Source organism: Panthera tigris, chromosome B1, assembly GCF_018350195.1.
Source record: "Panthera tigris isolate Pti1 chromosome B1, P.tigris_Pti1_mat1.1, whole genome shotgun sequence".
In the NCBI taxonomy this organism is placed as follows: Eukaryota; Metazoa; Chordata; class Mammalia; order Carnivora; family Felidae; genus Panthera; species Panthera tigris.
Genome location: NC_056663.1, coordinates 143,703,316 through 143,722,117, shown reverse-complemented (window position 1 = coordinate 143,722,117; position 18,802 = coordinate 143,703,316). Strand labels below are relative to the sequence as shown.

The 18,802-nt window shown below is 38.4% G+C and overlaps 1 long non-coding RNA gene across 1 annotated transcript in view; it reads right to left on the bottom strand.

Moving 5' to 3' along the window:
- The window catches only part of LOC122238015, a 142,257-nt gene that overhangs the window by 33,340 nt on the left and 90,115 nt on the right, over positions 1-18,802 (bottom strand). The window lies entirely within an intron of this gene.

Genomic DNA, 18,802 nt, shown 5'->3' with positions numbered 1-18,802 from the left:
CAGCACAATATCTTACAGAGATGGTACTCAATTATTCTTTGAAGAAGTGAGTTAAAGAGTGCGAAGTGAGATGGCAGGCAGCCAGACAGGCAAGAAGGAAAGAAGGCAGGCAGAAAGGAAGGGGAAAATACAACTTTTATTACTAAATTTTTATCACAGGGGATCTTACAGTGTTTGTTTTCTAAAACGTTCTCAGATGGTTCTTGGCATGCTGAGTTAATTCTCTTATCAATCTCCCTTCAAGAGGTAATTGCTGGTGTACAATCCTTAGCAACATGATTCTACCTTTTTGTTATGATCCAATATCCACAAGACTTGGCATGTACTTCAGTCATGATAGATACAGTTTTGCGTATAAAGTCCTGGCTAAGATGGTGTGTGTAGGTCCTTGATATCAGCCTTTGTTAGTTATTAATTGTAGTATTTCACTTCTGTAATAATAGCAACGATAGCTTGCAGTATTTATCAACTTTACTTTCAAGGCAGTTATGCCCCTGTTATCACCTTACAATAACCCATGAGGTCATTCACAGCTTATGGAGCTAAGGTTTGGGTCAGTGAGCAATAGGCTCAGAGAGACCAAGCTCCACTCCCAGACCCAAGTCACTTAATTCCTGGTCCAACATTCTTTCCATTTATTCAGTCTTTTTCTCCAGAAAGAAAACAACTGCCTTCAGGAAATATATTTCCATTTTTCTCCTTATTAATCTCCATTTCTCTATTTCTTTTATACACACACACACACACACACACACACACACACAAACATTTTTCTCTTGGTTTGCAAGAATCTGAATTTGTTCTGAGGTACAAGGTGTTCCTGGCCAGTTTTAACCCTATTCATGTCGACTTAAATGGTCTCCTTATCTTGGTGATAATGGTTTTTAAAGTGGGTCCTGAGGTTCAGAGGTGTCTCAAAGAGGTCACCCTGGCACTCATGCTATTATTTTTTTAAGTTTGTTTATTTATTTTTGAGAGAGACAGAGAGCAAGTGGGAGAGGGGGAGAGTGAGAGGGAAAGAGGGAATCCCAAGCAGGCTCCGAACTGTCAGCACAGAGCCCGATGCGGGACTCGAACCCGTGAACCGCGAGATCATGACCTGAGCCGAAACCAAGAATCGGGCACTTAATCAACTGAGCCACCCAGGTGCCTCCACTCCCACTAGTATTAATTTTTAGGATGCAGCAGCCTCGACACCTTCATTTCTGACATGAATTCACTTTTACTGTATCTTAATGGTACTGCTTACAGTCACTTTCCTCATTCACCTGACTGGGTTTTGGCTTAAGGCCCTACTTCCACACCCCCAAATGAAAACCACTGCCCTGAGAAGTTTCTGGCCTAGAAACTACCCATCCCCACCCTCACTACAAGACCCTGGAATTGAAAGGAATATTTTATTATACATGGAAGCCTTCTCGGTGTTAAAAGACCATATGCAGGAATTTTCAACAAGTCGAACAAGATGGGATTTTGTATCATTCCTCAATTACATTTTGAAAACCATCTTGCAATTTCTACTATCCTCCAGCTCTACAGGGGTTGTGGAAGATAAAGAGCCCCCATGCTGTCTGCCACCTTTGAATTAATCACATGTTGGAGATGGTTGGGAGGGAGCGGAAGTGGAGGAAAGAGGCAAAAAGGGAACTGTGACAGTTCATATGTCATTAAGCAGCAGCAGATGACCTGTTTGCATTGCTAAACATTTCAAAGGAGCCAAATAATAAATGCCTCCCAAAGCAAACCTCCATAGTCTGAGAGTGAATGCCCTGATTGTGATGAAAAGCTGTTGGGAAAATTGCTATAGGCTTGAGTACAACATGGTTGGAGGTACTCATGTGGATATGACTCGAGATAGAGGCTCACAGCCACCTTCCTCCCTAGACAAAACTCCTCCATATGACTTGTTTTGAGAGGTCCAGCCAAAAGGTGGCCAGCTTTTGTGTAACACCTCAAGTCCACCATGACACCTCAAGATCCCACAATTTATTCTGGTTCATCAAAAACTTATGGAGAGTCTACCATCTGTTAAGCATGGTCTTAACCCACTGGTTATCAATAAAGCACAATCTCTGCCCTTGGGAACTCTCAATCCAACATTATAAATGTAACATTTATAATCATGGGGCTATTCAAAATACATAACTACCTCATACTACGGACACCAACCAGTCACAGAAGTGATGGTGGCCAATGCACATGGGCATGCTGGCTACAGACTAGTCCTGTATAACAAAATGCATGATAAGAATGAGGCAGAGGTCTCTAGAAGATGCTCAGAAAAAGCTCAATTATCACTTAGCTCAAGCTGCTGCATGATCAGAATCTTGGCCCTTTGAGGAGGATGGTTTTAGACTAGTAAGGGAAATAATAATGAAGATAATGACAAAATTACCATATTTAGCACATACCAAGTGCCAGCTCTGCATTAAGAACTCCCAAGAGTCCTTTATTTGACACTCACAATATCCCTTTTTAACAAATGAGGAAACTGTGACTTATAGTCCAAGCGATTCCACAGATTCACAGGTTTGAACAAGGTTTGATCCCTAACAACCTGACTCCAGAGTGTGCACATACACCTGAAATTTGAGGTATTGATTCTTCTGAAGAAAAGGAGGCTCTAAGATTTAAGGACACAGAGAGATTTAAAGAGCTGTTTGGAAGAAAAGGAGAGTTTCTTGTCATTTATTTATTGTAAGGGTGAACTGGAAACGTTTTATGTAAAGACAGATGGTGAAGTCCTTATTCAAAAAGTCAAACCCAGGTCAATACAAGTAAAAGTAAATATCATGTAGGACAAGGCTTACAGTCACTATTCTTAAGAATCCTTACAGAATAAAAGACAGGTGCAATAGCCATCAGGCAGACATTGTTCAAAGTGCCTCAAGAGGTGAGCAGTGGGCACATGGGACCCTCGCTACAACTCTGAAGAACACTGTTGAAATGTGAAAAGAAAATTGTCTTTTAGAACGTGTTTTTGGACCATAGAAATGTTCCCCTTGTCTGTCTTTTATCAGTTCCATGGAAACAGCCTTTTTGAATCTAAACGGTCTGTTCTCACTGCCTGATTTACATGTAAACTCGTATAATTTCCTCCTGGAGGCCCTCATAACCAACAATGGGAAATGGCTATGATGTCCACCCAAGAGGACTATAGCTTCACTTGCAGGCAAAGTAGCAGAATAGAAAAAAAAATTTTTTTCTGGGAGAATTTCTAAGAGATCTTTTCATAGTGAACTTTCTAAATAATAAGAGAAAGGTGGAAATGTCACCAACAGAACTGATTTTTCATGGTTCCCTCCCAAGAGTCCTGTTCTCAGGATCCCAGGTCACAGGAAATTCGTATCTGTGGATTTAATGAAAATATAAAAGTGAGGGACAAACAGCCTCTCTCATTTTCTCTATCAAATTGCAAATATTTGTTTTAAAAAGTTCTGCCTCTCTCCTGCTCACTCTCTCTCTCTCAAAATGAATAAATAAACTTAAAAAAAAAAAACTTTTTTAAAGAGTAAATTCCAAATGCTGAGGTTGAGGGTATCACAGAGGGAAAACCTACTGCTCTAAAGACAAAAAAAAAAAGTAGAATTACCCAGAGTAGCCAACACATTATTAAGAAGAAAGTTGGAGAACTGGCTCTGCTTGACTTTTACACTAGAGGAAATCTGGTTGTTTTGTACCAAGAATCTGTTTGAAACAGTGATCTTATTAGGTCTATGATGAAACCACATATGTGTTGGTGACTCAAAAATTTATACTGTCCCCTAAGTGCCGGACCCATGTTTTCAACTGCTTACTCAGCACCTTCACTGTGATATCTCATGGACATCCCCAGCTTAACATGCCTAGAACAGTGCTCCTAACTTCATTCCCAAATCCGTTCCTTTCCCAGTCTCCCCATCTCAAGAAAATGGTGTGAAATAGTCCTTGAATTATTTCTTCCTTTCAGCCTCCACTTATCATCAGTTGCCTCTCCTGAACATATTAAAGATTTCTGTTTACTACTATTCTGCTTGAAACAACTGTCTTTTTTATGTAGTCTACTGCAAAAGCATCATATCTGGCGTCCTGACGTCTCTTGCCCCACAGGACTCCATACTATAAGATGATTTCTTTTGTATGAAGTTTTTCAAATTGTTATTTTGAACAGTCTCAAATTTATAGAAAAATTTCAAGTATAGTACAAATAATTTTTTTTCCTAGACCATTTTAGAGTAAGTTGCCAATATAATGCCTGTCTTCCCTAAATACCTTAGTGTACATTTCCTACAAACAAGGGAATTAGCTAATATCTAAATCTAAATATCTAAAATACACCTATCAAAACCTAGAAACTAACACTGATATATTGCTACCATCTAATCTGCAGACTCCTTTCATGTTTCACCTTTTTTGTCAGTAAGTCATTTACAGCAAAAAGATCCAATCTGGAACGATGTATTGCTTTTCTTTGTCATGTCTCTTTATTTTCTTTCAGTCTGGAATGGTTCCTCAGTCTTTCCTTGACTTTCATGACCTTGACACTTTTTTTTAATTTGTTTTTTTTTAATGTTTATTTATTTTTGAGAGAGAGAGAGACACACACAAAACATGAGTGGGAGAGGAGCAGCAGAAGAGGGAGACAGAATCCGAAACAGGCTCCAGGCCACAGGGCCCGAACTCATGAACCACCAGATCATGACCTGAGCTGAAGTCGGACATTTAGCCAACTGAGCCACCCAGGCACCCCATGACCTTGACACTTTTTAAGACTATAGGCCAGTTTGTGGGTGTCTGGGTGGCTCAGTTCAGCATCCAACTTCAGCTCAGGTCATGATCTCAGGGTTCGTGGGCTTGAGCTCTGCATGGGGCTCTGTGGTGACAGCTCAGGGCCTGGAACCTTATTCCCATTCTGTGTCTCCGTCCCTCTCTACCCCTCCCCTGCTTGCTCTCTGTCTCTCAAAAATAAATAAACATTAAAAAAAATTTTTTTTTGTAAAGACGATAGGCCAGTTTGTTTGTTTTTGTTCTTTTAAAAGAATGTCCCTTAGGGGCACCTGAGTGGCTTAGTCAGATAAGGATCTGACTTAGCTTAGGTCATGATTTCACTGTTCGTGGGTTCGAGCTCCCCATCAGGCTCTGTGCTGACAGCTCAGAGCCTGGATGGGGCCTGCTTCAGATTCTGTGTCTCCTCTCTCTACCCCTCACCAGCTCATGTTCTGTCACTCTCTGTCTCTCAAAAACAATAAACATTAAAAAATAAGTAAAAAATAAAAGAATGCCCCTTAATTTTGCACTGTCTGATGTTTTCATGTGATTAGATTAAAGTTACATATCTTTGGCAGGAATATCAGAAATACTTGTCATCACACCCTATCAAATGTCACACGCTCTTAATTTGTTCTCATGATGGTGATGTTCACTTAGATCATTTGATGAAGGTGGTGTTTGTCAGGCTTTTCCACCTGAGGTTATTTTCTTTTCCCCTATAATTACTAGGTATTTTGTGGGGAGGTACTTTGAAACTATGTAAATACCCTGTTTTAATACAACTTCCCATTTATATCTATTTATTCACTTATTTATATCAATGTGGACTCATGGATTTTATTCAGTGGATTGGAAATTTTTCTAACATTAGTTATTCCCAGTGGCTGTAATTGTCACCCAAAGAGGAGATTTATGGTAGGTTTATTCTTGATCTCTCTCCTAACAATAGAGGCTACCCCAAAGAGGAAATTTATGGCAATTCTCACTTCTCAGAATTGCCTACTTTTAGCCAAATAAAGGAAGTTCCAAGAAGGCTTCTTTCTGCATCTGTTGAATCCCAAATATCTCCAACTTAAAATAATCTTTATACCAACTTTGGGGTTCCAAGTGGGTCACCATACTGCCAACCTATTTTCCAAAGTGGCTATACTATTTTACATTCTCGCCAGCAGTGAATAAAAGTTCTGGGAGCTCCACATCCCTGCCAACATTCGGTATGGTCCATCTTTGTAATTTTAGCCATTCTAGTGGCTAAATGTGTAGTGGTATCACATTGTGGTTTCAGTCTGCATTTCCATAGTAACTACTGATGCTGAGCATCTTGTCATGTGCTTATTAGCCATCCATAGATTGTCTTTGGTTAAGTGTTTGTTCACATCCTTTCCCCATTTTTATTGGGTCATTTGTCATCTTATTATTGAGTTATAGGATTCTTCATATATTCTAGATACAAGTCTGTGCTTTATGTTTTATGGTAAGTTTCCTTTTGAAGAGTAAATGTTTTCAATTTTAGTGCTACAAATTTTCCTCTCTACACTGTATCCCACAAATTTTGATACATCGTGATGTCAATGAAATTCACTTCAAAATATTTTCTGAATTCTAAGTATCCCGTTTTTAGACCCATTACTCTCCTCTTTCTTCAATCAAAGACAGAAACAAAGACAGAATACCAACTTGGCTGATGGCAATTAACAGTTTACAAAACATTTCCTCACTTCATTTAAACCTAACAATACTATTAGTTCCATTTCACAAATAAGGAAACTATAATTTAATCAGGAAATTGGAAAAACTTGCCCAAGGTTGAAATATCAGCAAAAATCGATTCAAGTTGTAATCAGGTCATCTGACTCCAAATCTCATCCTCTTTTCTCTGTACTTTACCCAAATCTCTGACAATCTAAGTTAAGACCAGTTCATAAGCTTCTAAGATAGTTTGTATTTTAAAAGGAGATTTTCAAGAGTATTGGAAGGATTCTCAGATTTCTAAATTTCTAAAGGAAATAGCACACACAACTGCCACAGACAGCAAGCAATACCGCTGCCCCACGAGACCTCTCTCACCTTTGAAATCATCCTCTTATATAGCTGACCTGGCTAATGAAGCAGAGTTTGCCCACTGTAATCCAGGCGGCTTGCAATTCACATTCACCCCTTCAATGGCCTAGCAAATGTTTCTTAGATTGGTATTTAGGAGCCTCCTCTTGGGAGCTCCCTGGGATTCTGGTCCCACCAGTACTGGATGGAATGCAGGGATCTGGATTTCTTTCTTAACAAGCATCTTAGGGTAATTCTGATGCAGGAGGTTAGTGGATCTCCCTAAACCGGTAGGGAGATGGGAGGGGGTAGGTATTAGGTGAGAGAAGTGACAGAGGCAGGCAGAGGATGGATTATACAGTGCTTTGTAAGCCCACTTGGAGATTTAAATTTTATCCTAAGAGTAGTGAGGAATAATGGAGGTTTTTAAGCAGGGGAATTACATAATAGATTTAGGCTTAAGAAAGATCGTGATGGTGGAATGTAGAGAATGGACTAGAAGGGTAAAGACAGGCAGGGAGTACAGTAGGAGCTAGTACAGCAATCTGGGCAGGAGAGTCTGGTAGTCTGAACTGCAAGAGTGGTGGTAGGGATAGAAAGATTTTAAGAAAAGAAATTAATAACATGCATGAAGAGACAACACACAGCAAAAGGGTTCAATGAAACGGGAAAATACCAAAAAGCAGACTTCAGGGGTGCCTGGGTGGGTCAGTCAGTTGAGCATCTGACTTTTGCCTTCGGCTCAGGTCATGATCCCAGGGTGATGGGATAGAGCCCCACATTAGGCAACACGCTTAGCATGGAAAGATTCTCTCTTTCTCCCTTTGCCCCTCTCCCCTGCTCCTGCTCCCTCTCTCTAAAAAACAAAAAATAAAAAAATAAAAACCAGAATGTAAACTGCTATAAGAGTCTATAAACAAAAAATCAGCATAACCCCAGAAATGGTGATCTGGGGAAGGGAGAAAGCCTCACCCAGAGGACCTCTCGTGTTCTGAAGCTTCCTTAACTCTGTCCTTTTGGGAGACTCATTGTTTGTGTTAATAAAGGGAATTTACTGCCTCAGATCATAAAAGGCTGCTGTTCAGCCCGAAATCTGGGCAACAACCATGCCAACAGCAGCCATATTTTTTAGCAGAGGCTTCTCAAAAGCAGTTTTATGATTCTCTCCCGTGCAAGTCCTTCTTAACCAGTCCTATATCCCTATGTTGCACCCTGTTTATGGGTTCAGGTGCTCTGCCCTTCATGATAGCACTATCACTCAGTCTGCTATAAAGCTTGGGAATGAACTTCGTCCTGAGTACAACAGGAAATATATTCAGAGAAACCTTGGCATGGATGGTATATTTTAGTCCTGGGATTTGCTAACAGCCTCTCATGAGCAACGTAAATCCAGAATTGTGTATTTATGTATACATACTATATATTTATTCTGTCCAATAATATTTTTAATCATATCATATGCCATCTCCCTGAGGCTGGTATAAAAGGTTAGGGGCTCAGATCCCACAGAGGTTGCCATCTGATTAAGTCCATTATATTTTTAACCTACATGTGCTCATATGACTATTATTTTTCTAAGCAACCTCAATTACAGTCCAATAAAGGGAGAATTTCCTTTGTATCCAGTTAAAAGAAGAGAATTGCAAGAAAAATAAAGAGATGACACCTGCCAAAAAATACTGAAAAAGAAAAGGTGGGTGAAACTCACAGAAATTTCCAAATAAGAGAGAAAAGTGGCCAGTTTTATAGAGCAAGGAGCCACTGAAGCAACAGTTCTCACCCCTGGCCTCACACTAGAATCACCTGGGAGCCCTCATAGACTTAAGAGCCCCACCCAGACCAATTAACTCATATCTCTGGGGTGGAGCACCAGGCAAAGGTATGTTGTAAAAACTCTGTAAGTATTTATAATGTGCACCATGGGGAACCACTGCTATAGGAAACATAAGAGGACTAATGTGGAGTTTTTAATGTCCAAGAATCTATATTTGACACATTGTAAGACAAGTATTATTCCAAGCTACCTATGTCTTCTTCTCCATACTAAAAGTGTCTAACTTCTCTCTAAGCTGAACTTCCAAGGAAAAAAATTGATGAAGGAAAGTTTCTTTTCAAATTGTGTTTCAGAAATAAATACAGCTTTATTGTTTATCTTTTAAAAACATAAATCAGATGTCACTTTTAGAAATGAGTTTAGCTTTCCACTTCTTTTTACCCTTTAGAAACATGAATCAGATCATGTCACTTCCCTGAAGGCCCACTCCTTATATATGCAGGGCCTGGGTAGAGAGACAAATGGAAGCCACATACTGTTTATTTAAATGTTTAAATTCATCAATGAAACTAAAAACCCATTAAATAAAAAATATTCCATCCTCCTACTTTGACAAGTGTATCTATATGTATAAAAACAAAAATCGAGGTGCCTGGGTGGCTCAGTGGGGTTGAGCGGCCAACTTCGGCTCAGGTCACATTCTCATGGTTCATGGGCTCAAGCCCCACGTGGGGCTCTGTGCTGACAGCTCAGAGCCTGGAGCCTGCTTCAATTTCTGTGTCTCCCTCTCTCTGTCTCCTTTCTCTCTCTCTCTCTCTCTCTCAAAAATAAACATTAAATTTTTTTTAAATAAATAAAAATAAAAAAATAAAAACAGAAATCAAAACATACGCATGCTGTTTTTACATGATTAACAATTGGCAAAATATAGGGGTGCCTGTGTGGCTCAGTCAGTTAAGTGTCTGACTTCGGCTCAGGTCATGATCTTGTGGTTCAGGAGTTCAAGCCCCGCATCAGGCTCTGTCCTGATAGCCTGGAGCCTGCTTCAGATTCTAAGTCTCCCTCTTTCTCTGTCCCCCACTCATGCTCTGTCTTTTGCTTTCTCAAAAATAAACATTGAAAATAATAAAAATTTAATTTTAAAAATTGGCAAAATAACCAAGATGACTGAATTTAATTATTATTACACACATCTGAGTATTCTGTTGTTGGGCCAGCATTGTTTGGATGAGGGATAAAATAAGGATATAGATAGCTCATAAATTATTATTTACGGAATAAGACACTTTTCTTGCCTTCACTCCAGTAAAATCTATAATTATATTATTATAATCAATATTTTTCACGTGTGTATTCTATTCACAGTAATACTGAATTAGATCTCCTTTACTGAGTTATTAATTTTTTTAATTAATTTCAACTTAATGAAATTTTCCCCAGATAACAACCAGAACTGTTCAGTTTAAACCAACATTTAGATTCAGAAACAAACCTCAAAATGTATATATCATGTTTAAATATTTTAGTGGCGTTGCATATAATTATTGTTATTGCAGAAAACATTACAAAACACTTTAATTTTACCATATAAACTATTACTATTTATACCACTATTTTCACCACAGAGCAATACCTCAAAGTTGAAGACTCTGGTGTGTGTTTGTGTGTGTGTGTGTGCGTGCACGAGCTTATATGTGTATGTGCCATATGTGAGACCCACTAAAGCACAAAGCCCAGGAAAGGAACCACTCTTACTCGGTCTAAAGGCAGGACTCCCTTCGTATAGCCCTTTAATGGCTTCCCTTAGAATTAAATCTAACTCCTCACCAAGAGGAGGAGCTTACAAGGCTTTATAAGTTCTGGTTTCTGTGCAGCTCTGAGCCCCTGTTACCACCACTTCTTCCCTTGTTCCCTCTGCTTCAGCTACATTGGTCTCTGGTCTGCATCTCAGATGGCACAAACTCTTCCTGCTAAAGAACTTGCACTTGCTGTTCCCTCTGCCTAGCAGAGCTGCTTCCAACTCTTTATGTGGCTGGCAGATAGGATCTAGTAATTGAAGGCACAGAACTCCCCGGGTTCAAATTTGGCTCTACCACTTACCATCTGTGTGGTCCTGGGCAAGCCTCCAAATGGCTGTGTCCTTCAGTTTCCTCATTTTTAGAAAGAAGATGATTATACTTTTTTGTAGGGTTATTGTGTGGATTGAATGAGTTAATATAAACAAAACCTGTAGGACAGACCTAGCATAGAAAGCATCCAATAATCCATAGTTTAAGAAGGGAAAAGCCACCTCCGCAGAGAGCCTTTCCCTAACCACCCCACCTAAAGTAGCCTTCATTTTCTCAAGGTATTTATCCACTATCTAAAACAGAATTGTTTAATTTTTTTAAGTTTATTTATTTATTTTGAGAGAGAGAAAGAGAGATACAGAGAGACAGAGACAAAGGGAACACAGGGGAGGGGCAGGGAGAGAAGGAGAGACAGAATCCCAAGCAGACTCTGCACTGACAGTACAGAAACCAATACAGGGCTCCATCTCACAAACCGTGAGATCATGACCTGAACTGAAATCAAGAGTCAGACGCTTAATGGACTGAGCCACCCAGGTACTCAGCACTGTTTATTTTTATAACTGTTTCTTATCTGTCTCCTTCCTCTAGATTGTAAGTTTTATGTCAACTGAGCCTTCATCTGAAAATTCACTGCTATATCTTCTCATTACTGGCACATAGCAGGACTCAAACATTCATTAAATAAATTAAATAAATTTATCAAACATTCATTAAATAAATTATTCTTTTTTCCAAAGCCTGCCAAGTTTAAACCAAGTCAGAAATTACTGATTTAAGAAGCAAAAACTTCCTCTCCTTTTCCTAACTTTTTAAATCATGCCAGGGCTGAAAAGTAGGTGATGAAAGCAATCTGGAGGTCATGGTGCTGAAGACAGCCAATGACTCTCCAACGATGAGAGAGTTCTCTTTTAATAACTCCAGGAGCAGTGAAGTATTTGCAATTATCCAGCTAATTTAGTCAATGTGGACTTTCCACATACTCAATGTAAGCTGTTGTTTGTTGTCAATGAGCAAATTAACCAGTAAATAACTAACTTGTGCCCTATACAGTGGAGAGAATCATAAAGTATAGAGGGAACTACCCCCTGAAGAAAAGGCAAGAAACATGGACGTTAATAGATCATTCTCAAAATTTGTGAATGAACACAAATTATACCTGAAATTATACTTTCCAAATAAGAATCCTGTTGTGCCAGCTAGGGTGTCAGAATGGATAAAAAAAAAAACAAAAAACAAGACCCATCTCTATGCGGTCTATAAGAGACTCACTTTAGACCTAATGATGCCTGCAGATTGAAAGTGAGGGGATAGAGAAACATTTATCAGGCAAATGGATGTCAAAAGAAAACTGGAGGAGCAATACTTGTATCAGACAAAATAAACTCTACAACAAAGACTCTAACAAGAGACAAAGAAGGTCACTATATAATGATAAAGGGGACAATCCAACAAGGAGATATAGCAATTGTAAATATGTACCCAACATGAAGCACCCAAATATATAAAACAATAACAAACAAAAAATAACTAATTGATAATAATACAATAATAATAGGAGACTTTATGCCCCCACTTACATCAATGGACAGATCATCTAAACAAAAACAAAGGCTTTGAATGACATACTGGACAGATACAATTAACAGATATATTTAGAATATTCCATCCTAAAACAGAAGAATACATATTCTTTTCAAGTGCACATGGAACATTCTCCAAAATAAATTACATACTGGGTCATAAAACAGGCCTCAACAGATACAAGAAGACTGTAGTCACCATGTACCTTTTCTGATCCCAACACTATGAAACTAGAAGTCAACCATAAGAAAAAATCTGGAAAGACCACAAATAAATGGAGGTTAAGTAACATGCTACTAAATAATGAAAGGGTCAACTAGGAAATGAAAGAAGAAATTTAAAAAAATACATGGAAACAAAGAAAATAAAAACAACAATTCGAAACGTTTGGGATATAGCAAAAGTGGTCCTAAGAGGGAAGTTTAGATAGCAATACAGGCCCTACCCAAAGAAGCAAGAAAAATCTCAGATACACCTTTACACCTAAAGGAGCTAGAAAAAGAACAACAAATGAAACCTAAAGCCAGAAAAAGAGAGGAAATAACAAAGACTAGAGCAGAAATAAATGATAGAGACACTAAAAAAACAATAGAACGGATCAATGAAACCAGGAGCTGGTTCTTTGAAAAAAATTAATAAAATTGAGAAACCTCTAGCCAGATGTACCAAAAAGAAAAGATAAAGGACCCCAATAAATAAAATTACAAATGAGAGAGGAGAAATAACAACCAACACCACAAAAATACAAACAATTATAAGAGAATATTATGAAAAATATATGCCAACAAATTGGACAACCTAGAAGAAACTGATAAATTCCTACAAACTTATAAATTACCAAAACTTAAACAGGAAGAAATAGAAAACTTGAATAGATGGATAACCAGAAAAGAAATTGAATTAGTAATCAAAACCCCCAACAAACAAAAGTCCAGAACCAGATGGCTTCACAGGTGAATTCTATCAAACATTTGAAGAAGAGTTAATACCTATTCTCAAACTATTCCAAAAAATAGAAAAGGAAGGAAAACTTCCAAATTCATTCTACAAGGCCAGCATTATCCTGATACCAAAACAGATAAAGACACTACAAAAAAAAGAGAACTATAGGCCAACATCTCTGATGAACACAGATACAAAAATCCTCAACAAAATAATAACAATACATTCAAAAAAAATCATTCACCACAAGCAAGTGGGATATATTCCCAAGATGCAAGAGTGGTTCAATATTTGCAAATCAATTAATGATATGTCACATCAATAAGGGAAAGGATAAGAACCATGTGATCATTTCAACAGATGCAGAAAGTGCATTTGACAAAGTACAACATCCATTTATGATAAAAACCCTCAACAAAGTAGGATTAGAGGGAATATACCTCAACATAATAAAGGCCATTTATAAGGGATGCCTGGGTGGCTCAGTCAAATGAGCATCCAACTCTTGATTTCAGTTCAGGTCATGACCTCACAGTTCATGAGATGGAGCCCTGCATCAGGCTCTGCCCTGACAGTGTGAAGCCTGCTTGAGATTCTCTCTCTCCCTTTCTCTCTGCCTCTCCCCTGCATGCACACATGCTCTCTCTCATTTCAAAATAAATACATAATCTTTGAAAAAAATAATAAGGGTGCCTGGGTGGCTTGGTCAGTTGAGCACCCGACTTTGGCTCAGGTCATGATCTCACAGTTTGTGAGTTCAAGCCCCACATCAGGCTCTCTGCTATCAGTGCAGAGTCCACTTTGGATCCTCTGTCTCCCTCTCTCTCCGCCCTTACCCCTGGTCTTGTGAATGTTTGCGCACACACTCTCTCTCTCTCTCTCAGAAATAAACATTAAAAATAATAAATTTATTAAACAAATAAATAAATATAAATTAAAAAATAAAACCCATCTATGAAAATCCCATACCTAATACCATTCTCAATAAGGAAAAATTGAGAGCTTTTCCTCTATGGTCAGGAACAAGACAGGAATGTCTGCTTTCACCACTTTTCCAACATAGTACTAGAAGTCCTAGCCACAGCGATCAGACAACAAAAAAATAAATAAAAGGCATCCAAATTGACAAGAAAGGAGTAAAACTTTCACTATTTGCAGATTACATGATACTACATATACAAAACCCAAAAGACTCCACCAAAAAACTAACAGAACTGATAAACAAATTCAGTGAAGTCATAGGATACAAAATCAATGTACAGGGGAAAAATCAATATACAGAAATCAGCTGCATTTCTATAAACCAATAATGAAACAGCAGAAAGAGAAATTAAGCAATCAATCCCATTTGCAGTTTCACCAAAAACAGTAAGATACCAAGGAATAAACAAACCTAACCAAAGAGGTAAAAGACCTGTAGTCTGAAAACTATAAAACACTGATGAAAGAAATTGAAGATGACACAAAGAAATAGAAAGACATTCCATGCTCATGGATTAGAAGAACAAATACTGTTATTATGTCTATACCACCCAAAGTAATCTACACGCTTAATGCAATCCTTACCAAAATACCAACTGCATTTTTCATAGAGCTAGAACAAACAATACTAAAATTTATATGGAACCACAAAAAACTCAAATAGCCAAAGTAATGTTGAAAAAGAAAACCAAATCTGGAGGCATCATAATCCCAGACTTAAAGTTATATTACAAAACTGTAGGAACCAAAACAGGAGGGTACTGGCACAAAAATAGACACATAAATCTATGGAAGAGAATAGACAACCCAGAAATGAACCCACAATTATATAGTCAATTAATCTTCAAAAAGCTGAAAAGAATACCCAATGGGAAAAAGACTGTCTCTTAAATGGTATTGGAAAAACTGGACAGCAATATGCAAAAGAATGAAACTGGACCACTTTCTTACACCCTACACAAAAATAAATTTAAAATGGATTAGAGACCTAAATATGAGACCTGAAATCATAAACATCCTAGAAGAAAACACAGGCAGTAACTTCTCTGACATCAACCATTAGTAGCTTCTGCACAGTGAAGAAAACAATCAACAAAACTAAAAGGCAACTGATGGAATGGGAGAAGATATTTTAAAATGGCATATACAATAAAGGGTCAGAATTCAAAATATACACAGAACTTATAAAACTCAACACCCCAAAACTGAATAATCCAACTAAAAAATTGGCAGAATGAACAGACATTTTTCCAAAAAAGAAATCCAGATGGCCAACAGACACATGAAAAGATGACCAACATCACTTATCATTAAGGAAATGCAAATCAAAACTACAATGAGATATCACCTCACACCTGTCAGAATGGGTAAAATTAACAACATAGGAAATAACAGGCGTTGGCAAAGATGTGTAGAAAGGAAAACCCTCTTGCACTGTTGGTGGGAATGCAAACTGGTGAAGCCATTCTAGAAAACAGTATGGAGGTTCCTCAAAAAGTTAAAAATAGAATTACCCCATGATCCAGCAATCACACTACTAGATATTTACCCAAAGAATACAAAAATATTAATTCAAAGGGATACAGGCACCCTGATGTTTATAGCAGCATTATCTACAATCGTCAAATTATGGAAACAGCCCATGTGTCCAGTGACTGATGCATGGATAAAGAAGATGTGGTATACACACACAATGGGATATCACCCAGCCATAAAAAAAGAATGAAATCTTGCAATTTGTAATGGAGCTAGAGAATACTATGCTAAGCGAAATAAGTCAGTCAGAGAAAGAAAAATACCATAGGATTTCACTCATATGTAGAATTTATGAAACAAAACAAATGACCAAAGGGAAAAAGAGAGGGTGGGAGGCAAACCGAGAAAGAGACTCCTAAGTATAGAGAACAAACTGATGATTACCAGTGGGGAGACTGGTGGGGGCATGGGTGAAATAAATGATGGGGATTCGGGAATGCACTTGCTGTGATGAGCACAGGATGATATATGGAGGTGTTGAATCACTATACTGTACACCTGAAACTAATATTACACTGTATGTTAGCTAACTGGAATTTAAATAAAAACTTTAAAAAAAAAAAAAAAGAATCTGTTGTCCCAGATTTGAATCCATTTGTTCACTGAGCATTGTCTTGCTTTCCCCAAACAGATTTTTTGAGCATGCAGGACACTGACATCAAACCAGTGACGGTGAGATAGCAATAAATTTTAGCATAATTTGGGTAATTTTATAGACAGCTAAGTCTCAAGAGTCCATGTGACTTTCCCACAAGAAAGTTGTTGTCACTGCAGCCTATAGTGATAATCTTCACATCTCTCTCCCCTGTTTCTACAGTCCTCACTTGTTACCAACCCATCCCTACTCCTGAGGCTGGAAAGCTGATTTGGATCCTTTAGAGTTCTTTTAAATAAAAATAAAATTGAGGGGCACTTGGGTGGCTCAGTTGTCCAGCTCTTGATTTTGGCTCAGGTCATGATCTCGTGGTTCATGGGATCCAGCACCACATTGGGCTCTGCTCTGACAGTGTGGAGCCTGCTTGGGATTCTTTCTCTCCTCTGTCTCTGCCCCTCTCCCACTTGTGCATATGCTCTCCCTTGCTCTCGCTCTCTCTCTCTCAAAATAAATAAACTTTTAAAGATAAAAATAAAAAAGAAATAAAAAATTAAGACAATGATTATTGGCACCATATAGAGACAAGCCAGGCATAGGGTTCTGTATCATATTTTGTATTGTATTTTATAATGTAACATATTTTATAATGTAACAAATGAGTTTCAAAAGTGGATACCAGACTCTTGCTGCTGCAAATATAGTGAAATGTGTAAGGGAGGACTCTTCCAATTTCACATGGTGTTTTTGTTCCCTGACCAGGCCACCACAAAGGGTGCTATTAATTTACATCAGCTAAGAATTTCCCCAATATTCAACACTAACATACTGCAAAATAAAATAATGGGAGACTACATCTCACTGAAGTTACTCACAAACAACTGTAGGGGCTGGTTTTTTGGTTGTGGGTTTTTGTTTGTTTTTTGTTTTTTGTTTTTTTTACCTCTAGCACAAATTTCCAACGAAACCCTGTCAATAAGTCCTTATATTATATGCTTTTGCCTGATGGTTTGTTGTCAATAAACAATACAATACAATACAATACAATACAATACAATACAATACAATAAAGGCAACATATATCATAGTTACTGTATAGGAAATTTGCAAATGTGTATCATTGTATGACCTATGGTGGGAAGACAAGGAAAAGAGAGGGGGTTCAGTTTATTTATAACCTGCTGGAACACCTATAAAGCAGTAAGAATAATAATATACCACTGGTCAATACCACCTGGCTCCAAAACTTTTTTGACTCCTGGTTTTAGTTTAACTTTGTCTCCCTAAGCAAGGGAGGGAATTTAACTGGTAACAGTTTGACCAACCCACACACCCATGCATCTACTTCTCTAGTTGGGTATTAGACTAAATCAATGAAGAGAAGCCCTAACTCTGACGTAGCAGTCGTTGGAACATTACAGCTGAGGGAGAGGGCTGCCCCATAAGGGTAGGCAATCTGAAGGATGCATAAAGGCTCCTAGCCAACAAGGTAAAAACCAGCCTAAATCTCAGTCACCAATCACACGTCTGGCTCAAGACTGTGTCTGGCTGGATGGGGCACCTTTGCCTTCTCTGTCTGCTCAGACAGAGTGCCTTTTTCTATTTCATTAAAAGGGGCCATAAGGGGAGCCTCTGCTCTGTTATGAATCTAAGCTCCAGCATTACCTTTCCTACACTATTAAAGGTTAGGCCTTTCTTTCTCCATGATGATCTTTATATGCATATTTATAATTAACACTTATCACATAGCATTAGTTTATTTGCATATCTGTCTTCTTGTAAGACTGCAAGCTTCCTGAAAATAGTCCTATTCCTCTATTTATACTCAAGTTCCTAGCACAGAACCTTGTACAAAATAATTTATGCCAATGCTTGAAAAGCATATGCTTGTTGTATGAATGTTTGGAAAGATGTATGGATGGATGGATGGATGGATGGATGGATGGATGAGTGGAATCCAGAAAAGGTTTATCAAGAACATGAGAGTGGGGCGCCTGGGTGGCTCAGTCAGTTGAGCAGCTGACTTCGGCTCAGGTCATGATCTCACAGTCCGTGAGTTCGAGCCCCGTATTGGGCTCTGTGCTGACAGCTCAGAGCTGGAGGCTGCTTCGGATTCTGTGTCTCCCTCTCTCTCTGCCCCTCCCCTGCTTGCACTCTGTCTCTCTCTCTCTCTCAAAAATAAATAAACATTAAAAAAAATTAAAAAAAAAAAAGAAGAACATGAGAATGGGCTTGGAGCCAGGGAAGAGGACTCCTCTTCTTGTTCTATCCTTTAATACTTTAATACTATGAATGAGTAAGAGAACAGAGAACAAAGGTCAAAACTGACCAGGGAAGATTTGTTAATAACATTCCTCTCTCAGTAAGCCCACACAACTATCTGTGACTAACACTGTCTTGTATTTTTAGAGACTGTGCTGGGTACCTTCCATTTGCCCCTCCAAATCAAATATCCACCCCTCCTCCAACTCGGTGCCTGGGAAGGCTGAATTACGTGGACTATATCCACGTATAAGGACTATATCCTTATACCCT